Source organism: Pteropus alecto, unplaced genomic scaffold (genome assembly GCF_000325575.1).
Source record: "Pteropus alecto unplaced genomic scaffold, ASM32557v1 scaffold7, whole genome shotgun sequence".
In the NCBI taxonomy this organism is placed as follows: Eukaryota; Metazoa; Chordata; class Mammalia; order Chiroptera; family Pteropodidae; genus Pteropus; species Pteropus alecto.
Window position 1 is genome coordinate 18,725,951 of NW_006494614.1, and position 13,380 is coordinate 18,739,330.

Here is a 13,380-nt window from a genome sequence, read left to right on the forward strand (position 1 = left end):
AAACTGAAAACCTTCTGGAAAGGATTTAGCATTCTAGATACCATTGAGAGCAGCATGATTCATGGGAAGAGGTCAAAATAGCAACATTAGCATGAGTTTGGAAGAAGTTGATTCCAACCCTCATGGATGTCTTTGAGGGGTTCAAGACTTTAGTGGAGAAGTAACTGCAGATGTGGTAGAAACAGCAAGACAACTAGAATTAGAAGTGGAATCTGAGGATATGACTAAATTGCTGCAATCTCATGATAAAACTTTAACTGATGAGGAGTTGCTTCTTATGGATGAGTAATTTCTTGAGATAGAATCTACTCTTTGTGAAGAGGCTGTGAAGATTATTGAAATGGCAACAAAAGATTCAGAATACTAAAAAAACTTAGTTGATAAAGCAGCAACAGGGATTGAGAGGATCAACTCCAATTTTGGAAGAAGTTTTAACTATGGGTAAAATACTAGCAAACAGCATCAGGTGCTACAGAGTCGTCATTCATGAAAGGAAGAATCAAACAATGAGGCAAACTTCATTGTTGTTGTGTTTTAAGAATTTGTCACAGCCATCCCAATCTTCAGTACCCACCACCCTGATCAGTCAGTCAGCAGCCATCAACAGAGGCAAGACTCTTCACCATCAAAAAGACATGACTCACTAAAGGCTCAGATAACGGTTAGCATTTTTCAGCAACAAAATATTCTTTAATTAAGGTATGTATATTGTTTTTTAGAGATAATACTATTGCATACTTAATGATTACAATATAGTTTAAACATAACTTTTATATATATAAAAACTCACATAACTTGCTTTATTTTGATGGTTTGGAACAAAACCCACAATATCTCCGAGGTATGCCTATAAATGTTTTGAGCAGTTTTAGATTGTAAAACCCATTACTATATTAAATGTGTTTAATTCAAACATGTTTCTATAATCTTCCATATCCAAATGTTAAAATCTGCTTCTAAAATTTTGGTTATGAACTAAATGGTGAATAAAATTCTTTCAGGATGTTTTAATAGCTCTGATATTATGCAAAATAAAGTCTTTGGTATTCTCCTTGCTCTTCCTTGCTAAGATTTAAATAGGATTTTCCAGATTTATTAAAAATTACCCTGCCTTTATTTTCATTTAAACACAAAGTCCAGAAGATCTTTTCAATTCACTGCCAAAATCACTTTTTATATCACAAGAAAAGGTTTTTTTAAATTTTATTTATTTGAAGGGCTTCTCCTCTCTTCAACTCTCAGCACCATATACACCATACCTTGAATTTAGAAGCACGTTTACCTAGAAAATCTGAAGGGCCATTTTCCCCTTAAGAGTCTCAAATTATTTGGAAGGGAAATTTCTATGTCAGGACTGTGTATCAAGCAATGTTGATACTGGCAAATCTTAATCATTTATTCTGCATGACTGCTAACAAACCATACCAGAAACTAGCTCCATAAGTATTATGATAGCACTTTCTTCATGTCCTTTATACCTGGACATAATTTGGATCCATCTCTTTCCATACAGTTTCCAGTTACATTTCAGTTTTATTACAGTCAAATTGACAGCTATATTGCTGGGAAAAAGGAGAAATTCAAAAATCCAATTATTGTGTTCAGATTAAATTACAAACCAACACATATATAGGGGGAAAGTCATATGCTATCTGTTTTATATTATTTTAAAAACATTAAAACAAGTTAAATATGAAAAATGTACAAATATGGGAGATTTCGACCTGGCACATGGTAGGGTTACAATAAATATTTATTTAATGAACAAATGAAACGTAAACCAACATAGTCACAGGAAAGTTTTCCACAGATAACACAAAATGAGAAAGACACTGAGTAGGAGATATCAGAGACAGTGTGTTCACTCTCTTCATCCCACTAGCAAGCCAAACTCTCTCCACACAATTCTTCATTTTCCTAGCCTCCCTTACAAATAATTTTATCTAGTTTTCTGTACTCGCTGTCACTTTCATTCAATTTATAACATTTTTTTATTTTGAGACAGTTTTCCCATAAGCCCTAAACTGACATCAGAGAGCTACAGTAGAGTAGAAATTGTGTCAGGACAGGTATAGGCAGGGAGAAGGCCTGGAATACTACAAACATACCCAGAGTTTCTCTCAGCCTCCAGGAGGTGACTCAAAGGATAACCAGGTGAGCTGGCAAGTTCACTAGGATGGTCAGCACAGGGTGGGTAGCCACCAGCAGAGGATGTGAGTTGGGGCTTGAATGGGATTCACAGCAAGCTCTTTCAGGCAGATCCGCAAAGGAAAGCCAGTGGGGAAGGAACCACTGTGCATTCTCAGTACTGAGACGACAATCCGCAGGCTGCAGCAGCCACACTGTGATGGCAGACACAGCAATGGCAGGGGTAAATATGCGCATTCCACGCAAGGGTCCAAGAACAGCGAATGGACCTGAGGCTCTTCCCCTAACGCCATGAAGTTAAATCAAAATGTGATTTTGATTTAACAGATTCATCAAGGGGAAGAGAAGGAAAAGGAGGAGGAGACAAATTCTGAAAGCTTGAGTATTTACCCAAAAGAGATTGATGTAATCTGGACAGGACTGAGGAACACAGAACAATCACCTTAAAAAAGCAAAATTAATCACCTACACCACACAAAACGAAGCTCAGGGACAGGCTGAGTTCACTTGCAGAGAAATAAAGTTAAATGTCTGCTTATCTAGGTTGTAACTATAAATTTTAAACTTAATACATTTGAAAATGGAGACACTAGAACCCAGAGGAATTCTTTATTTAGCACCTTCCCCTGCCAGATGGATCTCCACAGAGACTGAGCAGTTTTAGCTCATGTGGCCAACGATTTCCCCTCCATAAATGACAAACAGATGTGACACAATTCCCTAATTTTAGAGAAGGGAAATTGAAATGCAGAAAAATTTAACAATTAACTTAACTAAATCCTATGGTTCTAAATATCCAACTTATCAGTCACAGAAATAAACATCTAGATTTGTTTTTCTGACTAGCACCAGGAAACAGAACATGAGGGCCTAGGCACTTGGTCCATCAAGTTTTCCTTAAATGTAGCTATAAAGAAAAAATATAGCTAAACCTTCAATCGGAGCATAATTGAAATTACTGTTTTGAATCTGAGTTTTATGTTGCTTTTATTGAATTATGAGCTCTCCCAGATAACTGAATCTTAATCATTCAAGAGATATTTATTGAGAACCTAAGTCTAATCAACTCAATTCAATTTATTCCAATTAAGTGTTTACTGGGAATTAGCTGTGTGATAGTCATTGTGCTAACTGCTAGGAATAAAAAAATGAGCCATCTATTCCACCAATACAGTCACTGCTCCCGTGGGCATCAGGCGGCGAGTGAGAGAGGCTTTAAAGAAGTATAAAGTGCTATGAGGAACATGAAATAAGTGAGGCTAATCTGGACTAGCCCTGCCTCAGGAAGTGTGCTTCATAGGCTTTTATTTATAGACAGTAGATAAATTCATTTATATTTGAGGTTAAAAGTATAATGCCATTTTCAAACAAATGACATTTTTAAATCAGATAGAAGTAATTTATAAAAATTATAAACTATCAGGATTTAAACATTCATTGAACACAGCCTTGTGTTCAACATTTGAATTCTCTCATTAGTATTGTTTCCTGGAGCTTCATATTTTATATGTATGTTTTATATCTATAGATAGATAGATAATTCACATTTTATATGCCACCAATCATTGTTTAAAACAGTGAAACAAAGACAATTTTACGTGTACACAACGTAAATTGATTTTGTACACTGTATATGATGCCAGGCATTATTATGTATTATTATGTTTTCATTTAAAATGAGTTTTAAGACCTAAGAAATACAACATTGACTGTGGTAATACTGAGAGTGAATTAATTGGGATTCCTTGACTCTATTTTTAAAATTCCAGAATCAGCCTAGTCTGGAACTCTTAGTCACAGAATTTGGCAACATGATGGTTACTTCAATTATTGGAAAATATAAAAAATAATTTGGTGCTAATAATAACTAAAAGAATTAAAGTTTAAATATTTTACTTTTGTGATATTACTGATCTAATAAGATTATTCTCACTTGCATTCTGATGTGCTTTCACAAGAAGAAAAGAAAGAGATAAGGTTATGACTAGCAAATTGGTGATGACACTGCTACATGAGTCCATGGGAGTATCATGAGAATATCAAGTACATCCTACAGGTTAAAATGCTGAGGACCTTTGTCATAACTGCTACTGATACCTGGGCCTCCCTTAACCTCATGTCCTTGTGTTTTCCAGGAACAGAAAACTTCTCCACCATGAGCCTATTTTCCTCAAGGTTCTCGTTCCGTATGCAGATTGAAGTTCAGCAAGCCAGGCTATCTCCAGTAGCAAGGAGCCACCAGCAGAATGAAACCTTAGCATTCAGTGTGAGGAATAAAAAACAGCAATTCCGTCTTTATGTTGGGGTAAGGAAGATGTAAGGAAGTTTCGAGAAAATTTCACTCTTAGGGTTTTCTTCCAAAAGTGAGTTAAAATTAGCCTGCAAAACAGCCACAGAGTTAATTAAATTCAATTTAAGGGGGTTATAATGCACTTGGGTGTTGCTAGAACCTGGAAAGCTAAATATCGATTTCTGTATAGCTCCGGAAAAGACATGTTTACAATTACTAATACTTTTCATTATTAAGCTCTAATGGTAGGCAAAGGAATAAACAATTTCAATTATGAAATTAATATAATCAAGTCTATTGATTTGACCTTTTAAAATACTTTAATTGGCTAAAGACGTTATAGTGAAATTTTATATTTTTATTCTGAATTGGCATTGGTTGCAGTGGAGTCTCTAAGCTGCTGTAACAAAGGAAGATTAAATTGTAATGGTTTAACCAAGATAGTTTATTTCTTTTTCATGTAGTAACAAAGATGGAATCTGCTACACAGTTATTTAAGGGCTCAGTGAAGTGGTCTCATGGAATCATTATGTGATATGAGTGTGCATAACTGCAAGGAAAGCTAATATGTATCTTCTCTTGCTGGGCAGCCATGTGCCCAGCCGTAATTGGTAGCCTCTATCACAATATTGTTTGGTTCAAATTGTTTATTATTTAAGAACCTCTCCTTCTTCCATCACTATCTGGGTGTACAGCACCACATGATGTACAGTTAGTGACATCACATGGCTATTTAACCCATGCAAACAGTTTACGGACATCATACCTGGTCTACACTGATATTTACAAAGAAAGGTTAAAGGACTACTCTAAATTTACTATATACTCCTGCTTTTTTTATTGAAAAAATATTCCAGGATTTTGTCAAGAATTACTGGACTTACTTGTAAAGGTTTTGGTTAATAACTGGAATAGTTACACTTTATTCAATAAGAAAGAAGATGAATCAAGTAAATTAAAGCTATGCCCAAGTAATGGATTTTAGATTTTATTTTAACTGAAATTTGTAATCTAATTTGTAGAGATACAGGTAATATTATGAAGGTTACAGGGACTTAAAGAAATTGTCCAGTTAAACAGTTAAAAAGAAGGTCTGGTATATTTTCCCAGACTATTTTTATTGGTAGATTTGCTTTGATTTGATTGGGGAATTTGAGATTTCTGATATTCTTGACAGATTATTTTTATCTTTGGGGGATTTGGAAGACTAATAAATGAGATAAAAATTAGACCACATGGACCACTGATGAAAATGAAATTGAGTTTTAAATTATTGATGGACTTTCAAAATGTAATAGTTATAGCAAGGCCTATTTTATCTTATCAGTTGTGTTCTTGTTTGTATCCAAGTCAGTTTGAAGAAACAATACTCTATATCAGACATTCTCAAATGTTTGGTCTTTAAGACCTCTTGAAATTCTTAAAACTGTAGACCCCCAAAGAGATTTTGTTTATGTGGATTCTATCTATTGATATTTACTGTATTAGAAAATAAAATTGAGTAAGTTTTAAATATTTATTTAAATATGTATTATTAACTATTTATTATTTAATATTATATAAAATAATTATTAAATGTTTGCTTATTTAAAATAACGATTGATATAGAAATAGCTATATTTTCAAAAAAATGTGAGAAGAATGACATATGTTTCTTCAGCCATGAAGAGATATGTGGGTAGAAAAAGAATAATCTTACTGACCTCCTGTGAGGATCTCAGAGACTCCCAGGAGCCTTCCAACCATATTTTGAGAACTGCTGCCCAATAGGTTCCCTTGAGCTTGGATTTAGGTCTTTATACCTGTTTCTTTGAAAGAATCCAAGCTTTCCTTGGCCAGAGAATAACAGTCTTGAGTCCTCAATGAGGGTAGAGACCACACCTCAACCATACTGGTGCTCTAAGTCTAACTTGAAGGAAAAATTTAAATGGTGGCTGCTAGAGAACATGCTAAGGCAATTCTACAGCAAAAGGAAAGTATTAAACAATGAACAATGGGACCAAATATAGAGAAATCAGAAAAGAAGACATGGGAAAACTTAACGTTAAACATGAGCAGAGTCCATTTAATGAACGTGGTAGTTAAAGGCTAAGAAAAAGAAAGATAGCAAGGAGTGAAATCTGTCATTCACACAGGTCCCAATTTTTCTGAACACCTCACCACATTTTCATATGTGTATAAATCCTTTCCCAAACATAAATGTTCAAAGAAAAATGTTTTCATTGTCCCTTGCTGCGTAAGTGATAACAGGTGATAGCAGGTGATAACAGATGCACCCGTGCAAGATATTAATTCAGACTTGAATTACACAAACAGATAGGAACAGAGGTTGCTTCTGGCTGGGGTGAGGCACATCCATGTCAAGTGTTGTTCCTGATTCCCCAGCTATGAAAGAAGCTCCAGATACAGCATCTTACTGATCGTGCATGGCATGACATGCTACTGGAGCTGGCAGCTGGTGTGACACCTTCAGAATTGGAAGCTCTCTGGTCTTTGCAGAGGTAGCAGGTAGTGCTGTCAGTCTCAGAAACTTAAACTATATCAGTCAGGCTTCCAATAAGAAATAGTTGACAAATTCAGAAAAGTTTAGCTGAAGAAAATTTAATGGAATGACTAATGCAGAGGTATGAGAAAATCTACGGAAACCAAAAAGGGGTAGTTAAGTAGCCAGGTACTAGCCACCATTAGATCTGAAGGGACAAGAAAGGTAATGATGTATCTGGAGCCTGGGGAAAGCTACAGCCAGAAAGAAGGAGCCTCTCCACAGAAGATATAGGCTTAGAGGAATGCAGCCACTGTGAGACCACAGCATGGCAAAGAAAGATGAAAAAAAACTACCTAACCTCTTGTTTCTTCTGAACTCTGATCTTCTGTCTAATGCCTCCTACTGGCTAGACCCAATAGGAAGCCAGAGTGCAGAGAGCGCAGGTAATGCAGTCAATGGAATTCTGTGTCTCGGGGTACAGCAGAGCAAAGAATGGAGTAGGGGCAGAGCCAGGGAAATAGCCAGTAAGGAAAACCATAACACCTTATCTTAGGTTAAACTAGACAATTCCCATCTGTAGTCCCTAAAATGAAATTCAAAAATAGCAAGGAAAACCATATCTAGTTTAACCTTATCTTAGGTTAAACTAGACCATTCCCATCTGTAGTCCCTAAAATGAAATTCAAAAAGTGATTCAACTTTATTAAAATATGGAGAAAGTATTGTTCTCTCCGCTGGTACAAGAAATCTCTTTAAGCAGAATGTACTTTTGTTGAGAAAAGTCTTTAAGTCATAGGGTAAAAATCTCTACAAAGTCTGACTATCCACTAATGCAAAAATTTGGGACAAAGATGAATTTGTCCAAAAGAAGGAAGGAGAGAAAAAAGATGACTGAGTGAAAAGAGAGATAAAGAGAATGCGAAAGAGTTGGTGAGAGGACATACTGTAAAACCTGGGAAGTCTCTGACATTTTGGAAGGCTGGGGGCTTCCACAAGCCATAGTGTTTATAATTCAAGTCAAGTTTATACATTTTGAGTCAAAGAGGTCACAACTGGCTTATAAACAAGAATTTATAACTACTAACTGGTGAGCCTGAACATTGCAAAGGAAAACTAAATCCTGTAAAACATCACTCTTTAACCCTCTATTCATAACATTTAGTGACTAGAGGGGTGTGGAGATTTTCTGTTCCAGTTTCTCCATTCTAAGCATCCTATTTTTAGGAAATATTTGTCACGAGTCCAGTTGTCCTTCTCCGGTAATTCTGCTAAGTGTTTTTAACTAGTCCCTTCAGAACCCACCCTGCATTCACCCTCAACTTTGTTGTCTGCCACTGCTTTAGAGGAAGGGGTTGGAATGGTCCGTATATAGTTGTCCTCCCTTATCCCCAGTGGATATATTCCAAGCTCCCTGGTGAATGCCTGAAACCATGAATAGTACCCAACCCTATATATGCTGTTTTTTTCCTATACATACATGCTCATGACAAAGTTTAATTTATAAAGTAGGCACAGTAAAAGACTAACAACAAGAACTAATAATAAAATAAAACAATTATAACAATATACTGTAATAAAAGTTATGTGAACGTGACCTCTCTCTCTCTCTCATAACGGAGAAAGCTACTAAGGGTGGGTAGGGTATACACTGTGGATATGGGTAACTGAAACTGCAGAAAGTAAAACTATGGAAGGAGGGATAGGATACTGTAAGTATCTCCAGTTCCATGGTATCACCATTTTTTTTTTCCATTCTCCCTAAAAATTCATTAGCCACCTTTCCTTTCTAAAGTCTCAGTCACAAAGACCTGGCTGAAATTTAGTCACAGTTTAATGCCCAGTGGCACCTGACTGCTTATACAAATGGAGTGCCTAGAGTCTGGGGATTTACAGGGCTCCTAGGATAACTACAAGACCATCGACAAAGGGCAATACTGAGTGTAGAGGGCCCAAAATGAGGGAAAAGACAAATGATGAAAGAATGAGGGGATGGAGAGTTCTAGGGGACCAAGTAAAAAGAGAATCACAGAAGGGAAGTCAAAGGTAATAGACACAGCTCTATTCACATTTAACAGAGACTAAGACCAATCATAACTAGGCTTTTTTTTTTTTATGATGTGTTGAACCTTATAGCTTCCTCAGTGTCTGCTATTTTAAAATTAACTAGTATTTTCCTTTATCTCTAGGGCGCTAATAGTAAAATTTCTATAAAGATTAAAAGAGGTTTGAGTGTTCATTTGGAAGCCAAGGAAAAACCTAGAAAACTTGGTTTAGCTTCATAGTGGCTCTTGAAACAACTGAATCATAGTGGTTCCTTAAAAGGAAGCTAAATCGGTCAAATCTCTGGGAAGCTCTGAGAAGGACAGCAAAGGAGAGAGAAAAGAAGTAATAGAAAGCCAGCTTAGGAAACCGATTGACCCAAATATTTTAATGGGCAGGAAAACCTTGCAATCTTAGCTTTTGATGACCTGTGCTGTTAAGAAGCACCTGTAGATTCATAAATATGGCAACGGCCAATAATAGGAGGATATGAATCCAAGTACCTAGCTCTGCCTCTTGGAGCTTATAGTGAGTTATATAATCATACCTAGCTTTAGTTTCCTCACTTAAAAAATAAAAATTCCTATCTCTCAGAATCTAATACTAATCTGTATTAGTACATGTGAGAAGGGCAACGTGCTCCAGTGGGAAGCACTGTCATTTGCAGTAAAGCCCATATGGATCTGCCATTATTAACCGTGCATATACTGTCATATACTGCTTCACCTCTCCAAACATTTAATTTCTATTCTCTGTAGATGTGATTTTACAGCCTTCTTCAGAGTTGTTGTTCAGAGATATTAGTACTTACCATAGTATCTAGCAACTAGTAAATACCCAGTTACTATTTGTTCCCTTCTCTAGACTGGATGAACGGCCTTGAGAATATCTCAGGAAATGACCTGAATGAGCCTGCATTAGCTCCTCCTGCCTGGATGTCATGATCATTTTTTTGTTGTTGTGAATTACAACATCCGGGTTTAAATCTGAGATATATTAGTTCAAATAACTCATCTCGCTTTAAAATTCAACTACAGTTTGAAGTTGGGGGGCCAAGATGTTCCACATAATCCACATGTTGCTTTTACTCTCTAATTTAATGACAAAAAAGAACGAAAATTTAGACCAAAAAATGATACTGTACGAAAAAATAACTTAATTTTTGAAAAGGGTTTAATAATAGACTTCCAGTTTCTTTCTCCGTTTTACCTTCCTGTTACTTAACTACAGCTATATATGTAAGAATACAAATATCCGGACTCATAAAAAATCAAATTTAAAGTATCCTAGAATCTTTATTTTCTTCTTTTTATTCTTAAATCTTTCTCACCTCTATTTTCAGAGATGCTACCTTTCTTTCCAGTGGCAGAGCCTCTTGCTTCAAAGAAAACTCATTTATCATAGTTATTAACAGCTCCACAAAATCAGTGATTCTCTTCTTTCTTTGCAGTGTTTCATTTCTTCAGCTCATACTGAGACCTGCACCAAGTTATGGAACCTGCTCTTTCCCAGGGGAGTTTAATCTAAATTCATCTTGACTATGTTCTGGCTGTTTGATGCTATACATTCTAACCCTCGTCTTTGCATCATTACCAAAATAGGGAAGTTGAAACAGAAAGCATATAACACGAGTAAGACACTGAGATCTCTGGACATATGAGCTAAATTCTGGTTTCCTCTGTTTCATTTGTATACCTGGGACAAATGCCTGGACATAGACATTTTTTTTTTCCCTAAAGACTACAAAAAGTTCTGCTGTTAATCACCACTCAGTTTCATAATACAACTTGGCATAGCTAAAACTAGCAGATTAAGGAAGTTCTAACATATGGTGAAGTTCTCCAACAGCAATTGTGGGATTACAACATAACAGCCACAAATCTGTGTGCTTGTTTATTATACCAAGCTCAAGACTTTCCGAGGGAGAGTAAAGCCCCAAAGACTGCTGATGACACCCGCTCCCAAATTCCTAGTCCAGGGATTTGCCTACTGTAGGTGTTTAATACAGGCTTGTGAATGATAATTAAAATAATTCCTGATTTTGTGCAAGAGTATAGACTAAGCTTAGTTCTCTAACAGCAATTCAAAGCCATACCTCTACCTTTTCTACTAAGCCAACCTAAGAAGAAAGCCCTGTCAGAAAGCCAATCCTAAAGAACTATAAAGAAACTGGATTTTTTTTTTAACTCTCTCTCTAGACTATTTAAGAGCATTTACTCAACAATGTAAAAGCAATTAATTCTGTAATCTATCTTTACTGCTAAAAAGAGACAAGAGGAAAATTTAACTATGATAAAACGTTCAATTATTTCAATTATATCTCTTTCTAAAACGAACATTCTTTCACATCAGACATCTGCAATTTAGTCCTAATTTGTTCCCAAAATAGTATCAATTATAATACTTTAAAAAATGATAAAATATTCACAATTTATTTAATGGTATTTATAAATAAGAATTATAAACATATCTGGTAAAGTTCTCTTTATAGTTAATCCAATTATTATCAGGAACATAATGGAATTTTATATATATATATGCATATATATATATATGTTGTGTATATAGTGTCTATGTGTGCAGAAAAATTGCTCCCTCCTCTGAATCATAAATACCTGAAGAAAAACCTTTTATATATTACCATGTCTTTGTCTCATGAGTGTCTATAAACATGAAAGGTCCAAAAAAGTAATTAACTTCCTTTTTTTCTTACACGGGTCCATCAAATTTGTGCCCAAGCATTTGTACTCACTTTAACATTCCAATAAGGGAAATATTAATTCCTTTAATAGATTTTAAATTTGAATTTGAAGATCAAATTTACTTCTCAAATTGAGACACATGATGGAACAGTAAGCCTGTCTCGCATCTCCAGGCAGGGTGGGGGCAACAAGTTTTCAATGACAGACAGGAATGGGTTAGTGTAAGTGGTCGTCAAGAAATTTGTAACTGAGATAAGTAGAATCGAATTTTTATGCAGATATGAGGAGCTGGCTCCTACTGAAGAGCTGATTATTAAATATTTAGGAATTACAATCATAAAATCAGCCATGGTAAGAGCATTTACCCCATAAAAATTGGCAAATGCTACAAGTCTGGGCTTTTGATGTTATTGTTGACATTTCTGTTATAGTGGTTTTTGCAGAGAGAGCCAGTTTGCAAGCATACCACTGCACGTAGTGTAGCACTGAGTCAGCCATCTAGATATTAGCATTGTAATCTGAGAGCCAGGACAGCAATCACTTTAAAGAAGTGACACCATACTATAGTTGGGTCATCATTCTTAAGTGTTTGACTTATGATAAAAATAATAACATATAATATTTATATATTTATATAGCTCCCTAGCAAATACTCAAAATTCCTATTACTCATGGTCCAGGTAAGTTTACAACTGACATCTTAAGGTTTGTTATACAGTAAAGAATATATAATATTTTATAAGGGTTATAATAAACCTTTAGATAGTAATCCAAAAAGTCTATTTTAAAATTTTTAATCTCTGAGTTAAGAGTTCTTCTGCATTTATTTCCTAAAACAAAAATATTTTATTCTTTTCACCAGCTCAAAACCTTCAGAACTGTATGCTAAGCTAACCATAATAATTATTGACATGCTCACGACTGAGCCACAGGTTGTTTAAACAGATAGCCTCTTGAGAATTTATGCTAAATGGATAATGATAATTTTCCTCCATCATATAAAGATTCATTAAACCTATTTCATTCAAAATAGTAATCAGTATTACTACTGTTTATATCTATTATATGCAAGGTACTATTTAACACATTGTTACTCCATCCTATGAGTTAGAAATTATTATCCCTATTTAACAGCATCAAAACTGAGAGGCATAAGGAGTGTAACTTACTTAAAGTTTCAGAACATATAAGAGTCCAAGCCTGGATTAGACCCTGTCTCTGATTCCAAAGTTCATTCTTTTAACCACTATATTTGATTGCCTCTTATGCACATATGGTTTTCATCCACTCAGACATACACAACTGTTTCTTTTCATCAGCTCAAAACCTTCAGAACTGTATGCTAAGTTAACCATAATAATTATTGACATGCTCATGACTGAGCCACAGGTTGTTTAAACAGATAGCCTCTTGAGAATTTATGCTAAATTGAGTTGTTCGTTTTAATTTACCCATCAACTAAGTTTCTGGTATCAAAATTGCTACAATATTAAATATCTGTAAACTCTTTCATTATGTAGTTATAGCACAGTCCAAAGTCCCTGCCTCTCACGTCTCCTCCACTCTCTGCGATGAAACTTCAGTTAGTGTCAATGGTTCCAAATGCCACATAAATTCCTTTTAAGTGTGACTTTTGATCCTTAACAACATAGTAAGTCCCTAAGCCCACATTTTCCTACTAGTTCCCATATCTAAAAACTGGATTCTACATTCAA

At 35.3% G+C, this 13,380-nt stretch overlaps 1 pseudogene; it reads left to right on the forward strand.

Moving 5' to 3' along the window:
• The first annotated feature begins 2,229 nt into the window (after positions 1–2,229).
• Positions 2,230–13,380, forward strand: part of LOC102884652 — a 97,811-nt pseudogene continuing 86,660 nt past the window's right edge.